General features: G+C 45.5%; 1 long non-coding RNA gene across 1 annotated transcript in view; it reads right to left on the bottom strand.

Moving 5' to 3' along the window:
- LOC140594522 (uncharacterized) overlaps positions 1-17,006 on the bottom strand; it is a 32,823-nt gene extending 15,817 nt beyond the window's left edge. The window contains exon 1 of the long non-coding RNA XR_011995388.1: positions 16,763-17,006. This is a non-coding gene — a long non-coding RNA (uncharacterized lncRNA). The remainder of the gene's footprint in view (positions 1-16,762) is intronic.
- Between the last annotated feature and the right edge of the window lie 2,617 nt (positions 17,007-19,623).

Genomic DNA, 19,623 nt, shown 5'->3' with positions numbered 1-19,623 from the left:
GAACACAGTCTAGGGAACAGATTGGCTCCTTTGACAACAAAACTCCCTTCTCACAAAGGAGAAAACTTTTTCCAGTTTATTACAATGAACAGGTAATACTTGTATAATAAAAATATTTTTAGGACCCTGGAAGATAAAAAATAAAAAGGACAAGCAAGACAGAGCATGTTATGTGTCATGTGGCCGAATTGTCACAGGATGATAAAGATGTTCTGTGAGGACATGCTCCAGTGAGGAAGCAAGTTGGGGAACATGGAGTTAAAGTTCATTGGATTTCTTCCCTTCAGGACTTCTCGGAGCCTCTAGTTCACTGAGGAGTATTGTGACCTTAAGAGGGTACTATAGCTAGCAATGTTATCAACCTTGTTCAATCTCTGAACCCTTCTTGGAGCAGTATCTCTGCCCACAGAATACCTGTGGGACACACTTCAGAAAACCCTATTCCGAAGCACTGGCCATGTGCAGGATTGGGGAAATGCTCGGGTGTTATAAGGCCACATTCTAATGTCACCAGCAGAATTGAACAAAGCGTGTTCAGTGGGGACCCTGAAATCTGAGACCCTGTCAGCTCTCGGCCCAGGAACTCTGCTGGGATCTCACTGGTAGATTAACAAGTGTGGCTGGATCCATTGTGGGCTTTATTATCAATGAAGAGAACTGGAAAGTAGAAAGACTTTCCTGGACATTTGGTTAGTAGGATTACTGAGCTTTTGGTTCAGCAGAGACTACAGGCCTTAAATAAATGGAGGGCACATGCATTCCAGGGTCATAAAATATGCCTGCAAATGAAACATCCCACAGAGGAATACAAGGAATAATGGAGAGGGGGTGCAGCAGACAGGCCAATGGTGCCCATTGGGACCTCAACATCCCAAGGGCTGGACTCCATCTGCCTAGGGCTGCCTCCCTGCCTGCGGAGCTCCCCTGGCCATGGGAGCCTGAGATGGTCAGCAGGCCAGGGGTGTAAAGAATTGATGTGGAGCAGCCTGCAACCAGCGAGAGGCTCCCCGGCCTCTCCAGCGGGCGTTGGGGGTGCAGAGCCCAGGCAGGCTGCCAGTTCCGCAGAGCGACCTCTGGTTTGACACCACGCCCTGCACTAGCTGCTTTCCCTTCCTCGCTTCGCTTGCCCTGGGAAAACAAGGGTGAGTTCTGCAGGAATTTCCTTCCTGGCAAGACAATTACTAAGAAAACCAGTTTTCCTGCGTTTCCGGAATTCTACCTAGCAAGATCTACAGCCCTCCGGCAGGTTGAAGTGGTTCCATCTTATTTCCGACAGGGGGCACCATTTAGTTTTCTATCAGAGCAAGATCTATTCCTGGGCTCGCAAATGACTCTGGCCCCAAATAAAGAAAAACAAATTGAAATGAGGATTTTAATCACTGTGAAGGGGAATGAAAGGCTGTGTCAGCGTTTCCATGGTAAGCGCCGCCTTTCTGGGATTTATCATCCCAGCTGTAAAAACCCGCTTTATGCTAGTATTTGGCAAGAGCAAGCCTTTAGTCACAATCTATATATTATTAAAAATCCTACTTTCAATCAACTTGGAAACGTGACTCAGTAAAAATGGCACAGAATGCTCCTTTCCCCCTTGTGGCTGCCACTGCACCCGCTGCATCCCTACCAAATCCCCTGAGCACAGGCTCCTGGAAGTGGCAAAGGCACAGCCCCTGGACCTCTCCAGGAGCCTCTTTGCATTTTGGATATGGTTACACAGAGGAAAAGGCCTTGACTTGGTGGAGACAAAGTGGTGGTCCTCGTGAGGTCCCGTCTGTGGGGCTGCAGGTGGTGATTCTCTGAGCCCTGGCTCGCTTGCCCCTGTCCTGCCCTCCAAGTCCTAGGGCCACCAGGAGAAGGAGAGGCAGTGGTCTAGCCTCCTTGGTTCCTGAGTCAGAGGCCCCCAGGACATCACAGTGCAAGAGTATCAGGTTGAGCTCACCTTAGACTCATTCTGACTGTAGTGGCAGCCTGAGCACTGGTGATGTAAAGAAGATAAAACAGCTAGGTTACATTATCAGCCAAAAGAGGAGGCAGTTTGTGTAAAACAGGCCCAATCTGAACTTTTGTCCATCACATCAAAGCCACCTCTGCTTGATCTCAAATAAGATCAAATTTACTGAGACTTATAGTGTGCCCTTTATTTGAAACAGGGGGTGGGAGGTTGGGGATGGGGTGGGCAGGGGGCTCTTCATGATGAAAGAGAAAAAGTAAGAGCAGAACAGTGACTTTTTATGATCTGAAATGAATTCTTAGTATGTGCCAGTGGTGCTTATCAGATTTGAAGCATTAGTGATTTAATCTTCCTCCTTCCGACACAGGTAGTGATTTCCATTTTAAAAATGAATGAATGGTTGTTCAGAGGTTGAGGAACTCACCCCTCATGGAATCTCAGGGTGAGTCGGTGGCAGAGGAGGTGCTTGAAGTCAGATGACTATGGGCTCTGGGTATTGCACTGGGGAGAGGTCTGAAGTCCCCTCCCCTGAAATAGTGCAGGAGCAAGACACGGAGATGCCACGACCCATCTCCTTACCCTTCCCTGGGTGGTGAATAGCCTGGCACAGTGCTGGCTAGACCCCAGCCCAGCAGATTTCCTGCTGCTGAGACAGATGATGGCTGCAAAGGGCAGGGCTGGGACTAATGGTCGAATTCTAAAGGCACAGATTTGTTTCCAACACTAATATCTTTTACATGCTTACTGTCTACCAGGCACAATGGGAGGAGCTGTATGTAATGTTATCTCCTTCATAAGCACTCACAGCAACTGCCTGAGATAGGTGCTAGCATTGTCCCCATTTTATAGATGAAGAAGTGGAGGAAGAGAAACTGAATATGCAAGCTATGACCTTGGAGGTAGAGACGGCTTTGTGGCCCAGGTAGCTTGACTCCCAAACCAGGGCCTGCTGCAGGGGTGGGGTAGGGGAAGCTTCCCTAGGCTCAGAGTGTTCAAACAAAGCCTACATGTTCTTTGGTGACCTAATCATAAGTGGCTAGGCTGGACAGGACTTCAAGCCAGCTGGCCAAGCAACCCTATTTTCATGTTGACCAAGCTGGTTCTACAAGAGGTAAAGTGGCCGCCTTAGGATGTTCTCCTTCCCTCCACGGGGAGAGCCAAAATGGGAGCCTGAGTTCCCTGGGCGTCTCGCTTTTGCAGGGGGCTGGGCATTGTGATGGAGCCTCACACTGAGCAGGTGAATCAGGGTCCTGCACTTTGTCCCCATGGTGACTCAGGGCCAGAGCTGTGCCTGGGCAGGGCTGCTGCAGACAGGCTTTCCTGTGTTCCTTAGATAATCCAGGTTGCATGCTCCCTCATCTCTCAGTATGGAGAAGGAAAGAGCTAACAATTGCTTGGGATAGGGAGGACCATAACCCTGGTTCTGAAATGCATTCTGAAGCAGAAAAACTCATTCCTGTTAGGATGAGAATATCATCCATGCTACCCATAGAAGCCCTCCAGAGCAGTGGCACCCCTGGTGCTGAAGCTCCAATATGCGGTCGTGCTAAGGTATTTTGGTTAGGATTCTAGCCCTTCCATTTTGGTCTGATAGTTTTCCATTGACACTTAGCTATATTGGCTTATAAGGCAATTAATGGGATAGAACCTTCCATGAGTCCAGGCCCTACACTGGGGGTGGAGGACAGGAGAGAGGAATGGACAGGCAATAATGTAAACAAAAAAAAGGAGCAGAAATTGGGAATGAAAGTGAAACTTTACTATTGACCTTACAAAAACAAGAACTTTTAAGAGACTGCTATGAACAATAAGAATGCCCACAAATTAGATAACCTATATGAAGTAAATGAATTCCTAGAAAGTCAAAAACTATAAATATGGACTTGAGAAGAAATAAACATTTTGGACATACTTATACTAAATGGAGCAACGGAATTAGTCATTTTAAAACTCCCCTCAAAGAAAGGCCTAGGCCCATATGTCTTCACTGGTGAATTATACCAAACATTTAAGGAATAAATAGCAATTCTTCACAAGTCTTCCAAAAACTAGAAGAGGAAGGAACACTTCCTAACTCATTTAAATGGGGTCAGTATTAACCTGATACCAAAACTCTCTAATACAGATTCCAATGTAGTACTTCTCAAAATCCCAGCTTGCTTTTTTGTAGAACTCGACAGGCTGATTCTTAAAGTCATATGGAAATACAAGGAACACAGAATAGCCAAAATAATCTTGAAGAATAAGAAGTTGGAGGAATCACATATTCTTGTTTCAAAACTCCCTATAGAGCTACAGTCATTAAGCCAGTATAATATTGACATAAGAATAGACAATTAGACCCATAAAAAAGAATCAACAGTCTAGAGATAAGCCCTTACCCTTATGCTCAATTGATTTTCAACAAGGGTACCATGGAAGTTCAGTGGGTAGGAATAGTCTTTTCAACAAATAGTGCCAGGACAACTGGATGGCCATGTGCAAAAGAATAAGTGTGGATCTGTACCTCACATCTTACACAAAAAATTAACTCAAAATGAATAATAGACCTAAATGTAAGAGCTAAAACTAGAAAAACTCTTAGCAGAAAACACAAGAGTAAATCTTTGTAACTTTGGATTAACAATTGTTTCTTACACAAAAACACAGTTTATAAACGTGAAGGTAGGTGGGTTGGACTTCATCAAGATCAAAACTTTTTTTTTTTTTTTTTTTTGCTGCAAATAATACTACCGAGAATTAAGAAGACAACCCACAGAAAAGGAAAACAAATTTGCTAATCATATATCTGATAAGGGACTCATATCCTGAATACATGAGAACTCTTACAGCTTGATGATAAAAAGACAATCTAATTTTAAAATGAGCAAAGATCTGAAAAGACATTTCTCGAAAAGAGACAAATAGCTAACAAGCACACAAAAATGCATTTGACACCTCAATCAGCATTAGCCATTGGGGAAATGTAAATCGAAACCATCATGGCATCCCTTCGCATCCACTTGGATGGCTATAATCAAAAGCACAGACAAGTATTGGTGAAGACATAGAGAAATCAGAACCCTCATACACCGCAGATGGGAATGTCAAATAGCATGGCCATTTCAGAAAACAGTTGGCAGTTCCTCAAAAAGTTAAGATACTGTTTCCCTCTGACCAGCCAATCTATCTCTGAGAGAATTAAAAACATATGTTCACACAAGATCTTGTGCACAACTGTTCATAGCAGCATTATTTATCATAGTCAAAATTGAAAAAATCCAAGTGTCTATCAACTGATGAATGGATTAAAAACTGTGGAATAGCCACACAATGGAATATTATTTGTCAGTAAAAAGGAATGAAGTACTTACTCGTGTTACAACATGGATGAACCTCGAATACTTTTATGCTAAGTGAAAGAAGCCAGACAGAAAAGGCCATATGCTGTACAGTTCTATTTACAGGAAATGTCCAGAACAGGCAAACCCATGGGGGCAGAAGGAGTGATTGCCAGAGCTGGGAGAGGAGGAAGGATGGGGAGCCACTGCTAATGGGAACGGGGTTTCTCTCTGGGGTGATGAAGATGTTCTAAAACTAGATACTGGCAATCGCTGCACAACTCTGAATATACAGTAAACCTACTGAATTATACGCTTTATACGAATGAAGTTTATGGTAGATGTGTCAATAAAGCTGTTAAAATTCTAGGGGATTAGTTAAAAATATTATGATAAAAGAATACAATGGATTGCTCTACAGAGCTCCTTATATTAATGCCATTTATTTAATTGATATGGAAAGTTATCCACAATATAGTGAATGGGGGGGGGTGGTGGAAAGCAGGTTTTAATTCATTACAACATGTTCTCAGGTGTTTTTTTTTAATAACATAATCTCAGTTTTATGGAAATAACCAAACACATGTGTGTACGTCTGTGCGCATGCGTGTAAAATGAAAAATTTGGAAGGATATATGAGAAGAATGATTTTCACTGAGTACCACATAATAAACTATTCTTTTTCAAAATATTATTTCATCTTTGAAAAAGTAATAAAATCCCATGGCATAAAAGTCCAAAGCTCTAAAAGACTATCTAGTGGAAAATGTCCAAACCACCCAGTTCTCCTTGCAGGTGGCAATGAATATTACCAGTTGCCTGAGTGTCCTTTGGGAGAATTGACACACACAGGGACTGCTGTGCACGCTGCATAGCACCTTGATGTACTCACATCACTGTGAATCTTGTCCAGACTGAGTTCTAACGGGAGTCCTCCCTCTTTTCTATATGGCTAAGTAGCTCTCCATTCTGCAGATGTTCCACTGAAAGATTATACTCTTGCATTTCCTGTTTCTGCACTTAGCAGGCATTTGACTTGGGATGAGAAAGAGATGAGGCTCTTTCTCCAAAAGAAGTACATATCCTGGGGGTTCAGATGTAAGAAGAGTGAGGAGGAGGGTTGCATGGGGAGCCCGAGAAGCCTAGCCATGAAAGCAGAAGGAGAGCAGGAGAGAGGGGCTGCCCTCTGCCACAACACCACCACCACCACCACCACCACCACCACCACCACCACCACCACCACCACCGAGAAGGGGCACGGGAGAGATTCCGGGACTGAGAACAGAGTTCTCATAGCATTTAGGAATCACTCCTCCTCCCTTTTCTCACAGAATCCCCCCAGATATGAGGGGAATTTGAGATGATCTGGGGGCAGAGGACCAGCACCCATGTCTGCTCTGGTCTTGGTGGCTTCAGTAATCTCTCCCCGCCCCCCAGCCCAGGTCCAAATAGGACTTTCTGCCTTTGAGCACAAACTGTAGTGCTTGAGAGCCCCCTGGGAACTTTATATTCTACTCTTTCTAAGGCTTCTTAGATGGTTTAACCTCTACCATACAGGAACTTTGGAAACTGCCTGGCTTTGATTCCAGCTTCCCCCTTCCTTGCTGTGTGACCTTGAGCCACTTACCACATCTTTCTGAGCCTGGGTCTTCTATCATACAGCAAAATGTCAAGGGGAAGACTTAACCACCTTTGTTGTCATCCTGGCAATGAGGGAGGACTCCCAGATGGCACTCCATGTGTTGGCTGCCCACAGCCCTTCAGGGAGCAGAGAGAAAGGCCAATAGTGTGAAGGGAGGGGCTCGAGGGCCGGGGAGGTGAGGAGCCCCTTGGTGAATGAACTCTTCCTTCACCTGCATCTGTCCCCTGTGTCCTTCTTGCCCTGTGCTCCTTGAGTTTCTGGAAGGTGTTTTCCACTGGCCCTCCCTGCTTTTATCCAGCCCTGTCCAGCTGGGTGGCTCCCACCCCACTGTGAGTGGGGTGGAAAAGAGGGAGAAGGCAGAGACTCCCAGTGGCTACTCCCATTGTATAAAGGTCTGCTCCTGGTCAAGTTCAAGCCCAGTACTCTGCTGTTTTATTTGTTTGCTAACTGCTTCCTGGATCAAAACAAAAATAAAATGCTGCAGGTCTTGTGGTTGCCCTATGGATTTTCCTATTTATTCAGATGAGCTCTCCTTCCCTGCTGTTTTCATCCCACCCCACACATGGTCTCAGCCTGGTCTGCCCCTGTGAGCTTTCATGCTGCTGGCCCCTGGCTCACCACTATGCCTGACCTGCCTGTGTTCTACAGGTACAAACTTCTCTCTTTGTCACTAAACTTGTTTATTTGTAAATATTCTTACCCCCTTCCTGACAACTATCCTCCCCAAGACATTGGCCTCAGAGGTTCTTGCAAGAGCAATCTACAGCCCTTCCTGTGCGCTGGGCATAAACACTGGGTTCCTAACATCCTTGGGCCTGGATTGATCGACACGTGGCTGTGGTGAGGACTCAGCCTGCCTCGCTGGAGCAGGTGAGCCGACAATTTCTGATTAATACGTTGTCAAATGGAAAAGGAGTCATAAGACCCGACATCTCAGCTGAGGAAGAAAATAAATTTCTGGAAGTTGGCTCAAAATAAAGACCAGGTATTTTCTTCCACAGGAATTCACATTTGACTTGACCATGTTCAGGAAGAGGAATTGTCTTGTGGAGGCTCAGTCTGGAGACAGGGCCTCAGGACCCATCATTCCAATGAAAACAACCCAAGTATGCCCAGGGATTCTCACTGGAGCATCTCTAAGAGCTTTACAAATAACAATGAATCTTCACAGAAGCCTTTACAGAGAGGCAGGCAGGTAGGAAGGAGGCTTCTTTCTTTGAAGATGGAGGTACCAAGCTGAGAAATGACTTATCTGAGAGCGTGAAATGCCAATGACCAAGAAAGAGAGTGCTTTTCCAAGCACCTGACTGAATGCACAATTACCTGATGCTGAAAATCACTTATTTGAAATAATGCTGACTAACAGCATTTATCAAGCACCTTTTATAGGCTGGGCCCTGGAGAAGAAAGTTTGCATAATTCATCCTCGTAGTATTCTTAAATGTTGGTATAATTACTGTGCCCATTTTACCAATGAGGCTCAGAGTTTCCCTGACTCACTTAGGTTACATGACTGGCAATTGAAGGAACTAAGATCATAACCAGCTCCCTCTCTGCCAGAGGCAGTACCTTCTCTCTGTTCTACTCCTCAATCTAGCATGCAGTTTTAAATATGTATCAACAACCTCAAAAATGTCCCTGCTCTTTGATCCAAGAGTCTCATGTCTGATAACCTATTCTTATGAAATAATTCTGAATGTGGAATAAGTGTCTTACAGTTCATCATGGCTAAGGACACATTGCTGTGCACTCTTCTTCTTCCTTAAATCCCAGAGAAATGATAGAGTAAATATAGAAATAAAAATGGAGTCCAAGTGGTTGTGGACAGTCAGGAGGAGTGGGAGCAATGTCCAGAAGATGAAGGAATTTCTGGGAAATAGGAGATTGAAGATACAATGAACAGAAAGCTGTAATGCTACGGAGCTAAATGCATAATCAATCACAGGTAAATTCTCCCTCTACAATTCCAGAAGGAAGGCAACAAAGCACTGGGTGCAAGAGTCAGCAGGCAATGGGTTGGAGGGTGGTTGAGCTGGTTCCTTCCCACTGTCCACCATCTGTTGCCCTACACACATGTCACCTGAGGCTGGCCCCTGTGTCCCAAACTGAATTCCTGACTAGACAAATGGGATTCTTGTGGGGGTAAAGAAGTGCCCTTTAGCCATCATCCAGATGGTCTGCCCAGACTTGTTTATCTACAAGTAGATAAACAAACTTTATCTGAAGTCTATCTATCTATCTATCTATCTATCCTTTTTTTCCCAAAAAGCCAGAACCTGAGAGAAGTGCAAAAATAGAACCGACTCTAAGAAAATAGAATTAATACCTAAAACAGAAGAAAACTTCAATTAAAATGAATATTCTTTAGAGAGTTAAGTGACCAACCTATCCATTTAAAAAATCTAATAAAGCCTCTATGAAAAAGATACTAAATTCTTAGAAATTAACATCATGACTGTCAAAATTTAAAAAAAACCCACAATAAATGGGCTAAATAGACAAATGTAAACAAATTGGCAAGCTGGAAGATCAAGCTAAAGGATTTCTCAAAAATGTGTTAGGAAAAAAATGAAGAGGTGCCATCATGTGGTATGAAGTATAGAGTCAAACACTGATATACCTTTCTTATGGGAGTTCCAGAGGAGAGAACACAGTGAATGTATAGAAGGAAATAAAAAATATATATAGTAGAAGAAAATGTTCTAGTGCTGAAGAAACACTTCAGGTAGAAAAGGACCCAGAGAGAACCAAGGAAGAATAAAGCAAGATTCTAAAACTCTATTTTCAAAAAAGGTAATGAATCTCATAGAAAAATGGACAAAGAATATAGATAATTCACAGAAGAGAATATGAGGGTAGCTAGTAAATAAGTGAAAAGAGCTTAATCTTACATATCATCAGGGAAAATACAAGTTGTACTTTATATCCATCAGACTGGCATAAATGAAACACACCACAATCCAGTGTTGATGATACAATAAATCAGCAATTTCACAAATGTCATTTGTTGTAGTCTTCCAGAGGGTATGTTGGCAGCAGCTATGAAAATCTTAAATGTAATTCACCACCTAAATTTCTAGGAACCATTTTTTTTTTAAGATTTTATTTGTTCATTCATTTAGTCATTGATTTAGTTTAGAGTGAGTGCTCCTGAGAGCGGGGTGGGGGGGGGGCGCAGAGGGAGAGGGAATCCCAAGTAGACTCCATGCTGAGCATGGAGCCCAACACAGGGCTTAATCTCATGACCGTAAGATCATGACCTGAGCCAAAATCAATAGTGGGACGCCTAACTGAATGAGCCACCCATGCACCCCTTTTGGAATCCATTCTGCAGAAATTTTCACCCATGTTCACAGAGACCTATGGACAAGGATGTTCACTGGGCCATTGTTTGTAATTGTGGCTATTGGAAATCATGTAAGTGTTCATTAACAGAAACGTAAATCATGGTGTGTGAGTGTGTACGTTATGCACACGTTCCACGTGACCGTCCGGAAGGAGGAGGCAGATGTTTGAGTTCTGATAGAAGATGATTTCCAAGTGACAAAATATCCATGTCGAGGAATGGGGCTACTTTCATCCTTGCCGGTGTTTCTTCAGATCAGGGAAGCTTCCATTGACTATTTCTTTGATTATTTCATTTCCTCCTCTGGGAAGCTTTTCAGATGAATGTTCAGACTTTGAAGGCTGCGTCTCTTAACTTTGCCCTCACATCTGCCTCATCTTTGTCCATTTGTATGCCCTTTTTGATAGAAACCTCAACCCGATTTTACAAGTAGTAACTTGTTCTTCAGTTGCTCTATTCTCAACTATTATGTTTAAAAAATTTTTTAAAGCCAAACTTTTATCTCCGTTGTCTTTGTGTTTATTTTCATATTAACCTGGTCTTTGATGGATGTAGTGTCCTCTTCAATTCTTCTGGGGATACTAACTGCATTTGCAAATAATGAAGTCTCCTTACATTTGCTCTGTTAACTTTGTTTCCTTGGGAGTTGGGCCCAACTACCTGTAGGGCGAGGTGCCTATCTTTTGTGATGCTGGCTCTTAAATGTTTTGTTTTCCTGCTTCTGTCTGCCCTCACATCAGCAAGCAATCTAAATTTTGACGATCCAAGAGTTGTCCAGGGTGTGGAAATATGGGTACTATGCATACTTCTGGTAGGAGTATAAATTGATAGCCATTTGGAAGATGATTTGAAAATACCTTTAAATCTAAATGTGCGGGATGCCTGGGTGGCTCAGCGGTTGAGCATCTGCCTTCAGCTTAGGGTATGATCCTGTGTCCGGGGACTGAGTCCTGCATCGGAGCCTGCTTCTCCCTCTGCCTGTGTCTCTGTCTCTCTATGTCTTTCATGAATAAATAAATAAAATCTTTTTTAAAAAATCGAAATATGTATAACCTTTTTTTCTTTTTGTTAAGTAGATTCCTTTTGCAGCATGGAGCCCAACTCAAGGTTTGAAGTCATAACCCTAAAATCAAGACCTGAGCTGAGATTAAGAGTCAGATGCTTACCCAACTAAGTCACTCAGGTACCCTCAAATGTATATAACCTTTGATTTAATCATTCCTCTTTCAGTTTGGAATCCTAGAGAAACACCCATGTGCACAGAGATGTTTACTGCAACTTTGTTTGCAAATGTGAAAATTAGAAACACCCTAAATGGTTATGTTGGAAAATGGTCCAATAAATACTATAAAATTTCATGGCCCAGTTGAAAACAATGAGATACTGACATGCACTAGTACGGAAAGATCTCCAGGAAATGTTAAGTGGAAAAATCCTGCAGAACAATACATATAGCATGCTACATAAAAAGACACATTTACAAAACAAAATGTGTATTTCCATAGGTACTTACATATGTGAATAAATGCATAAAAAGCAGTTAGTCAAAGACCAATCTGATACTAGTTGTTATCCCTGGGTAGCTATTGAGATTGAGTGATGTTACAGGAGATTTATTGTTTAAATATTAATAAGAACATATTAATTTGCATAGTTTAAAATTTAAAAATTCTAAAAACAAACAAATGGGAGACCTGTGCCTAGGTTCCCAGGACAGGCGTCAGCTCCAGGTTTTTGCCTAGAAGGCAAATCCCCAGAGTTTGGCATGAGCTCAGTGTGTAGGGAGGAATGTCCGCCCAGAGGATGTGATCACGCAGGATATAGTTGAGGATGGAGCGGGACAGCTGGTGTTCAAGAGGCCAGGAGCTCTTTCCCAAAGCTCTGCTCTTACCAGGGAGGGAACTTCCAACTGGACATAAAGAGACATTTTAATTTATTTATCAGGATACTTGAGAAATAGTTTCAAAAATTCTCATCTCCCATGGTAATCTGTAGAAAAGGGACTCCATGGTCAACTAGCTGGGGAAATGCTCCAGCTATTGTTGGTTTGCAACCCTCTAGGGAGCTTCATTGGTGAAATCTGAAACCAGCCACATATGGAGCTCCAGGAGAGAAAGAGAAGGAGGCAAGCCACCCCCGGCTGGTAGATGGCAGGTTTAATAAGCAAAGAGAATTTATGTTTGGGGCTAGTCTTTGTGGCAGCAAGACAAGCAGATCCCCACTTCTACCCACCACATCTTAAAAGTTTATGTAGAGAGAGGCGCTAAGTGGATTCATTCATGTGTATCATGCAGGTGTTCTCAACACCACATCACATCTCAAGGCTGTGTGCTTGGAGCAGCCTCTGGGAGCAGGACAGGCAAGGGGAACCCACTGTTCCAAAGACGGGGCCCAAGTGAGACATTCCCAGTACCTGGGTCTAGCTCAGAGGTTGTCTGGCAGTCGTGTTTTTGCATGACCTTTCTCAGCAACTGTAGACATTAGGATATCAGAGACTCAGCAGCCATAGATCAGACACCTGTGAGCTTAATGCTCCTCAAACTTATTTGACTATGGGACCACCTCACATTTTCTCTAGGAATAGCAACGAACATCCTGGAAACTTGCTTTAATTAATAATGTGCACTTCTTCCCCTCCCCTTCCCACAGTAATGTATATGGATAGGGCAGGTTAAAGAGGTTTGCACAGGTGCTTGGAGAGAGAAGGGAGGGACAACATGTTGGTGCTCTTAGATACTGGTCCTTTCCCTAGAACTCTGGACCAGTGTTTAAATCTCCTGAGGAAGCTGTGCCCACTGGGAGTTTAGATTCAAACTCAGGCCACTAAGGCACCCAGAGGAATGCAGGTAGGGTCCTGAGGCAGGTACCAACGCTCTCCAGAGGTGTTGGCAGCAGTGGTTGAGGGGATCCTTGGGCTGGGTGCTTTCCTGCGCTGGAGACAAAGACATAGGGATCCGGAGAAGAAGAACGTGAAACTCCTTTCCAGAAACATCTGAGTGAGCTGCAAAGACATATGGTGCTCTTCATGGCAAGAAGAGCAAGGACAATGAAATATGGACTGCTACCGTTAGTGTGAATCCACTGTACCCACTAAGTGGGGGAATTCTAGTTATTTTTTAAAAGGTTGTTGCAGGTCTTTCTGGAGAGCTTTTCTGCCCAACATGGTTGCTACTAGCCACGTGTGGTTATTGAACATGTGAAAAGTGGTTAGTCTGAATTGAGATGTGCTGTACGTGCAAAATATACACCGGATTTATTTTTATTTATTTATTTTTTAAAAAGATGTTATTTATTTATTCATGAGAGACACAGAGACACAGCAGAGGGAGAAGCAGGCTCCACGCAGGGAGCCCGACGTGGGGCTCAATCCCGGGACTCCAGGATCACACCCTGGGCCAAAGGCAGATGCTCAACCGCTGAGCCACCCGGGCATCCCCCTATACATTGGCTTTAAAATATCTTGTTACATAGCAGAATTAAAGTGTCTCATTAATAATTTTAAATTGGGTAAATGTTGAAATGATAACACTTTGAATATATTAGGTCAAATAGAGCATATTAAAATTGATGCTTCCTGTTCTTTCTTTTTTTAAAGGAAAGATTTATTTATTTATTTATTTATTTATTTATTTATTTATTTAGAGCAGGAGGGAGGTGTGGGGGTGGGGGTGGGGTGACCAGGAGGGGCAGAGGGTGAGGGAGAGGGAATCCCAAGCATACTCCATACTGAGCGCAGAGCCCAAAGTAGGGCTCTATCTCATAACCCTAAGATCATGAACTAATCCAAAAATCAAGATTTGGACGCTTAACAGACTGAGCCATCCAGGTGCCCTCCACCTGTTTGTTTTAATTTTTTTCAGTAGCTACTGGAAATTCAGTGGAAACCAACTAAAGACAAAACTGCCCTTTGGTTTGAAGAAAACAAGTTTTTGGGTCCAGACCTGAGGAAGACTCTGAGGCAAATGGAAGGTTAACCACTTCATATAAGAAAGTAGAAGGAAGGAAAAGTTACAGAATGGGACAGGGACAGGCGAGTATGGCCCTGGGCTGGGTCTCAGGGGAGGGGAAATGGAGGTAGGGTCAGGGGGAGGCCCAGGAACTACACAGCCTCCAGAGACCAGGGAGACAGATGGCTAAGGAAGGGCTCCCTGGGTCCCTGAGGCAGGGCTGGCAGTGAGTTTTGCCAGTGGTGGGATCTGTGGGTAAATTGTAAATGGGTTCCCATTCTGTGCCGTAGTACTCCTCTGCTGGCCCCACAGCCCGAGGACAGACTGTGTGGGGCTGGGGGAGTGGCGTCCACACTGGGGCAAAACAGGGCCAAGTGTAGACAGTGATGTGCCAAGCAATGGCCTGACAGCCAGAGGAGAGGAACAAGGTTTGAAAGGTCAGGCAACTGAGAGGACAGTGTGACCCCCAGAAATCCTTGGAGGTGTTTACAAGAGCCCTGGACTGCTGCTGGCAGAGACATGCAAGGCAGCTGAGCATTCCATTTGGTTTTCGAAAGGAAGGATGGCCCTAGGAGGCTGGCCAACACTAGGATGTTGTAGTGTCCTCAGGAGCACCAGGCAGTGGGTGTCAGGGAAGTCTGGTGGCCCTGCTGGCTGGAGAGGTGAGGCGGTGGAACAAAGCAGTGTTGAAATCCTCACTAGTGAGGGTGACAACACATGAGAGACTCCTAACTCTGGGAAACGAACAAGGGGTAGTGGAAAGGGAGGTGGGTGGGGGATTGGGGTGACTGGGTGATGGGCACTGAGGGGGGCACTTGGCGGGATGAGCACTGGGTGTTATGCTATATGTTGGCAAATTAAACTCCAATAAAAAAATTTAAAAAAAGAAAAAGAAAAAGAAAGATACTCTTAACTAGAGGTGATGGGGATTAAGGAGGGCACCTATGATGAATATCGGGTGATGTATGGAAGTGTCGAATCACTATACTGTACACCTGAAACTAATATTACATTGTATATTAACTAAAGGGAATTTAAATAAAAACTTTAGGAAAAAAAAAAAAGAAATCATCACTAGTGAATAACGTGTGAATGCGCTGTCAGCTGATCAGAGCCACATGGTGTGCTGTGAGTTCTGTGTGACCCTCCTGAGACCTCCACCCCCTTCTCGGGCTGCTTTATGTCTCAGGAGGCTGGCTGGTGACCTTTACACGTGCAAGCCTCCTTGGCCCCATGACTTGTGGCAGGCATGGCCAGTGGGGGCCCTGCAGAGTGTCAGAGGGCCAGAGGGAGTAAGGGAGAGGGATTGGGTTCCTGGGCCCTCCTTAAAGGACTGCCAAGTAGGCTGTCCCTCTACCTTGAGCTCCCTCCACCAGGTTCTCTCTCTCTCTCTCCCTCTCTGTCTCTCTGGCTTTCAGCATCTGCTCCTTCTCCTTATCCCTGCTGCCAGGGCTTCCCACGGTCACCAGCCCTGGGCTACTGCAGGTCCTATTGCTTCTAGTCTGCCCTTTGCTTCCTACAGAGACTCTGGCTGGTCTACAGGGCATACCATATGCCAACTTTTGTGCATTTAAGGCAGGATGCAGGGTGAAGATACATATTTGAATTTGCATAAAAAGACTAGATTTCACTTATATGCGAAATCTTAAAAACAAAACAAACAAAACCAGAAACAAAATCATAAAATACAGAGAACAAATCTGTGGTTGCCAGAGGGGTGGGGGGATGGGTGAAATAGGTGAAGGGGATTGGAAAGTACCAACTTTATATAAAAACCAGCAGGGATCCTTAGGTGACTCAGCGGTTTAGCACCGCCTTCAGCCCAGGGCGTGACCCTGGAGTCCCAGGCTCCCTGCATGGAGCCTGCTTCTCCCTCTGCCTGTGTCTTTGCCTCTCTCTTTCTGTGTCTCTCATGAATAAATAAATAAAATCTTAAAAAAAAAAAAGTAGCTTACCGTAAGGAGGGCAGTGGGAGGAAACGGTGAGCTAGTCCAGAGGTGGAGTAAGATTTCTCATCATGTCAATTTTTTATTATTTTGATTTTTGAACCATGTGAATTACTTATCCATTAGACAAAATTAAACTGGAAAGAATCTGCACTACCTTAAGTCTGAGGAATCTCCAAATCTTGAGTGGGAAAAGCCATGGCACCCAGGGAAGTGGTTTCTCTGACTTGGCTCCATGGAGCTGGGCCACAGCCAGCACCCACCTGCCTCTCTCCCTTCTCCTGTCCTTCTAGGGCTCCAGTCTCAGCCATCAGTGCCCTCGAGGTGGTGCCGCAGTTTGTCAACTGACCAGGAGAGATAACAAAACCAAATTACACCAGAAAGCCGGTCAGGAAAATGAGGAGACCCCGAAAAGCAGCATCTCTGAAAGGAGACAGCATCGGTGCTGCTCACTCCAACCTTGACAGGTGCTGCTCAGTCCATGGTTTTCGCCTATTGGAAACTTCCAAAAGGCCTAATAAGATCTGTTCCTTTGTCTGACTTGCCATGTGAAATGCCCCAGGCATGGGCCCTGAGCCCGAGGAGTGTTCACCCCCTTCCTTACGAGACTTACCTTCTACCTCCACCTATTTGATGTGTCCTCGGGGCCTCCCATGACCGTGACACAGACGCAGAGCTCAGGCCACACCTGGAGAGGCACCTCCCGCAGCCTCAGACTTCAGCCTCGCGTAAAGGGAACCTTGACATTTGCTGTTCCTCTGCTTTGTGGAATAATCAGGGAACTGACTTGAGAACAAAGCTCGCATTCACAAGGCTTAGTGCTCATTCCCTTATTAATCCTCCGAGTCACCATTATGAGGCAGGGAGAGGCCAAATGCTATTATAGCCTTTTAGCCAGAACAGAAGGGTAATGACCTGCCTTGTGTCATGTGTGAGTCATGAGCAGAGCACAGTCTAAACCCTGCTCTCTGGACCCGGGTGCAGCATCCCCTCCTGGCCCTCAGCAGCTGGAGCAGACAGCTCTGGAGGGTGCTCCTCCCTTCCTTCCTGGGGCTCCCTGCTTGCTAGGGGAAGGCAGCTGGAACGTGCACAAATAGGCCTAGTGGGGACCTGAGTAGTGTGACCTGAAGTTCAAAGTCAAAGATATTCCCCCATGGGTGCACCACTGGCCCCATGGCCCTCATTTGTCCCCATTTGGGGGTGGGGCACAGCTCCTGGCAGCATGGCCCAAAGTGAGCTGGTCTGAGACATTTAGGAAACACTGGACAAGTGACAGTCTGTGCTTCCCTGGGCCGTGGTGAGACATGACCTCGCTGTGGTAATGTCAGTCAGGGTCAGTTCAGCCATCAGGCCAAATCTGGGCTGAAACTGCCCCAGTTCTACTGGAGGCAGGTGGGAGTCACAGAAGCCTCCCTGAAGCCTTCCCTCTAGGCCTGCCAGGCAGAAGGAATCCACATCTGAGGTGAAGTCTGTGGAGAGAGCTGGACAGGAGGCAGGGCCTTCAAGAAAGGGGGCCAGAGAGCTAAGGCCCAAGTGCCTGAGGCTCGCAGTAGCTCTGGGTGCCAGGTTTATCCCGGTCTCTTCCATGCGTTACCCCTTTCCCGGTGCCAGGCTCTGGGACAGATCACTTTCAGGTGTTCTTACAGTTTCCACATGGCTGTCTGACACTCAGAGAGGTAAGCGGCCTATGTGTGCACAGCTGGGAAATGGTCGACCTGGAATTTAAATGCCTGCCTGGCTGGAGCAGCAGTGTTCCCAGTTCCCAGAACATGTCCCCACATTTGCCCCCAGATCTGAACAAGCTGTGGGGAGGAAGGAGGGAGGAACAAAGGGGATGGGCACAGAGGCAGAAGAGAGGAAATGGTGAGGTGGCAGCCAGGAAATCCTGCCTGTGTGCACAGAACACTGTCAGCACACGGACCGAGCTGTTTTAATGTCAAGGCCAGGATGCTGCCTGGAAGAATGGCAAAGGGAGAGGTGTTTGCTTCTGCAGTTGGCCTTTCAAATACTTTTTTCTTCACCAATTAGAGCCCTGGTAAACATCTGGATCTTCCTGAATTAAGCCTTTGACATTTAAGAAAATAATTTCAGGTAACAAAGCAAATACATTTCAGGCTTTGCAGCCAGAAGTCCCCTAACCTCTGAGATCCCACTTACTTGGTGCCTCCATTTAATGAACTCGCTGAAAGGAGCTCCAGAGATGAGTGGCCATTCTGAGAAAGTGCTGCTGAACAATGATGCAGGAGGAAGGCGGGTCCGGCTTCCTGCCAGTCACAAATCTGACAGTGACTACAGAGAAGGTACCTGGAGGACTGGCCTTGTTTGACCTTTCTGCATTCCCTGTGAGCTCCCTCCACACAGGGGCCATGGAAGTTTCTGGAACCGTGTCCACTCTGGGGTGTAAGAGTCCTATCCCTCCTCCAGAGTTCCATAGGAAAACTTGCCATGCAAGTTAAGCTGGAAATGCCCACCAATGGCAGTGACGGTTGTTCCCAGCTAGGCCACGCGGGGCACTCTGAGCAAGTTACTTAGTGTGTTTCTGTTTTCTCACCTGGGAAAGATGAGTGTTATAATAACATAACCTATTTCATGTGATTTTGATGGGAATACCGTGTGGGGAGATGTGCAGCGCCCTGTAAGTATGCTGTTATTACTTGTTCTGGCAAGCCTGTGGAGATCACGTGGTGCAGGGGGTGGGAGGATTTATTGCACACCTTCTATATGTCAGAGAGTTTCCATAAATGATCTCCTTCAGTGCCTCCCAATGATCCCTTAAGAAAGAGGTTATCACCAGAGTTTATAGATAAGGACTCAAATAAATGACTTTGCCTAAGGTCATGGAGTCTGGGGCCTAGGAGTCAGGGTTTGAACACACATCAGTCTGGCTCTAAGCTGAATGATGCCACATCTCCTCCCTGAAGCCCACCAGGCCTGACTTCTCATTCCTGACACTGGTTTAGGATGTTTGGTAATGAAACCGCACCCCTAGAGGCAGGAACTGGGAACCCAGGCCATGGTCACTCAACCCCCTCTGCTCATCCTGGATGGGCCTTTCGGTCATTCACAATCCCAGTTGGTGGGCCCCGGAGGGGAGTGGCCAGGAAGAGATGCCAAAGGAACAGAATAGTGAGAACTAGAAGATGAGCTGGGATCCTGGGGGCCACGAGGCAGCACCTGCCGGCAGGAACATTATGTTCTCCCTGGCTCTGGCTCACCTCCTTGGAGAGCAGGCCCCAGGCACAGTGATGGGCAAGAGGCAAGCACGTGGGGAAGCAGGAGGGTGACTGTGCCTCCAGCCCTGCAGCTGTGATCTCATTTAAACTCCAAGGTAACCCTGTGAGATGATGATTAGTGTGCATTTTATAGACTGGGCAACTCAAGCCCATTAAAGTTAAAAGAGTTGCTCAAAGTCACACTATAGAAACAGTGATGCTGTTCATACAATAGACGATATGTAATGTGCACCTGCGGAGG

This window comes from Vulpes vulpes, chromosome 11, assembly GCF_048418805.1.
Source record: "Vulpes vulpes isolate BD-2025 chromosome 11, VulVul3, whole genome shotgun sequence".
In the NCBI taxonomy this organism is placed as follows: domain Eukaryota; kingdom Metazoa; phylum Chordata; class Mammalia; order Carnivora; family Canidae; genus Vulpes; species Vulpes vulpes.
Note: the sequence above shows the minus strand (reverse complement) of the source record. Positions and strands in the feature narration are given on the sequence as shown.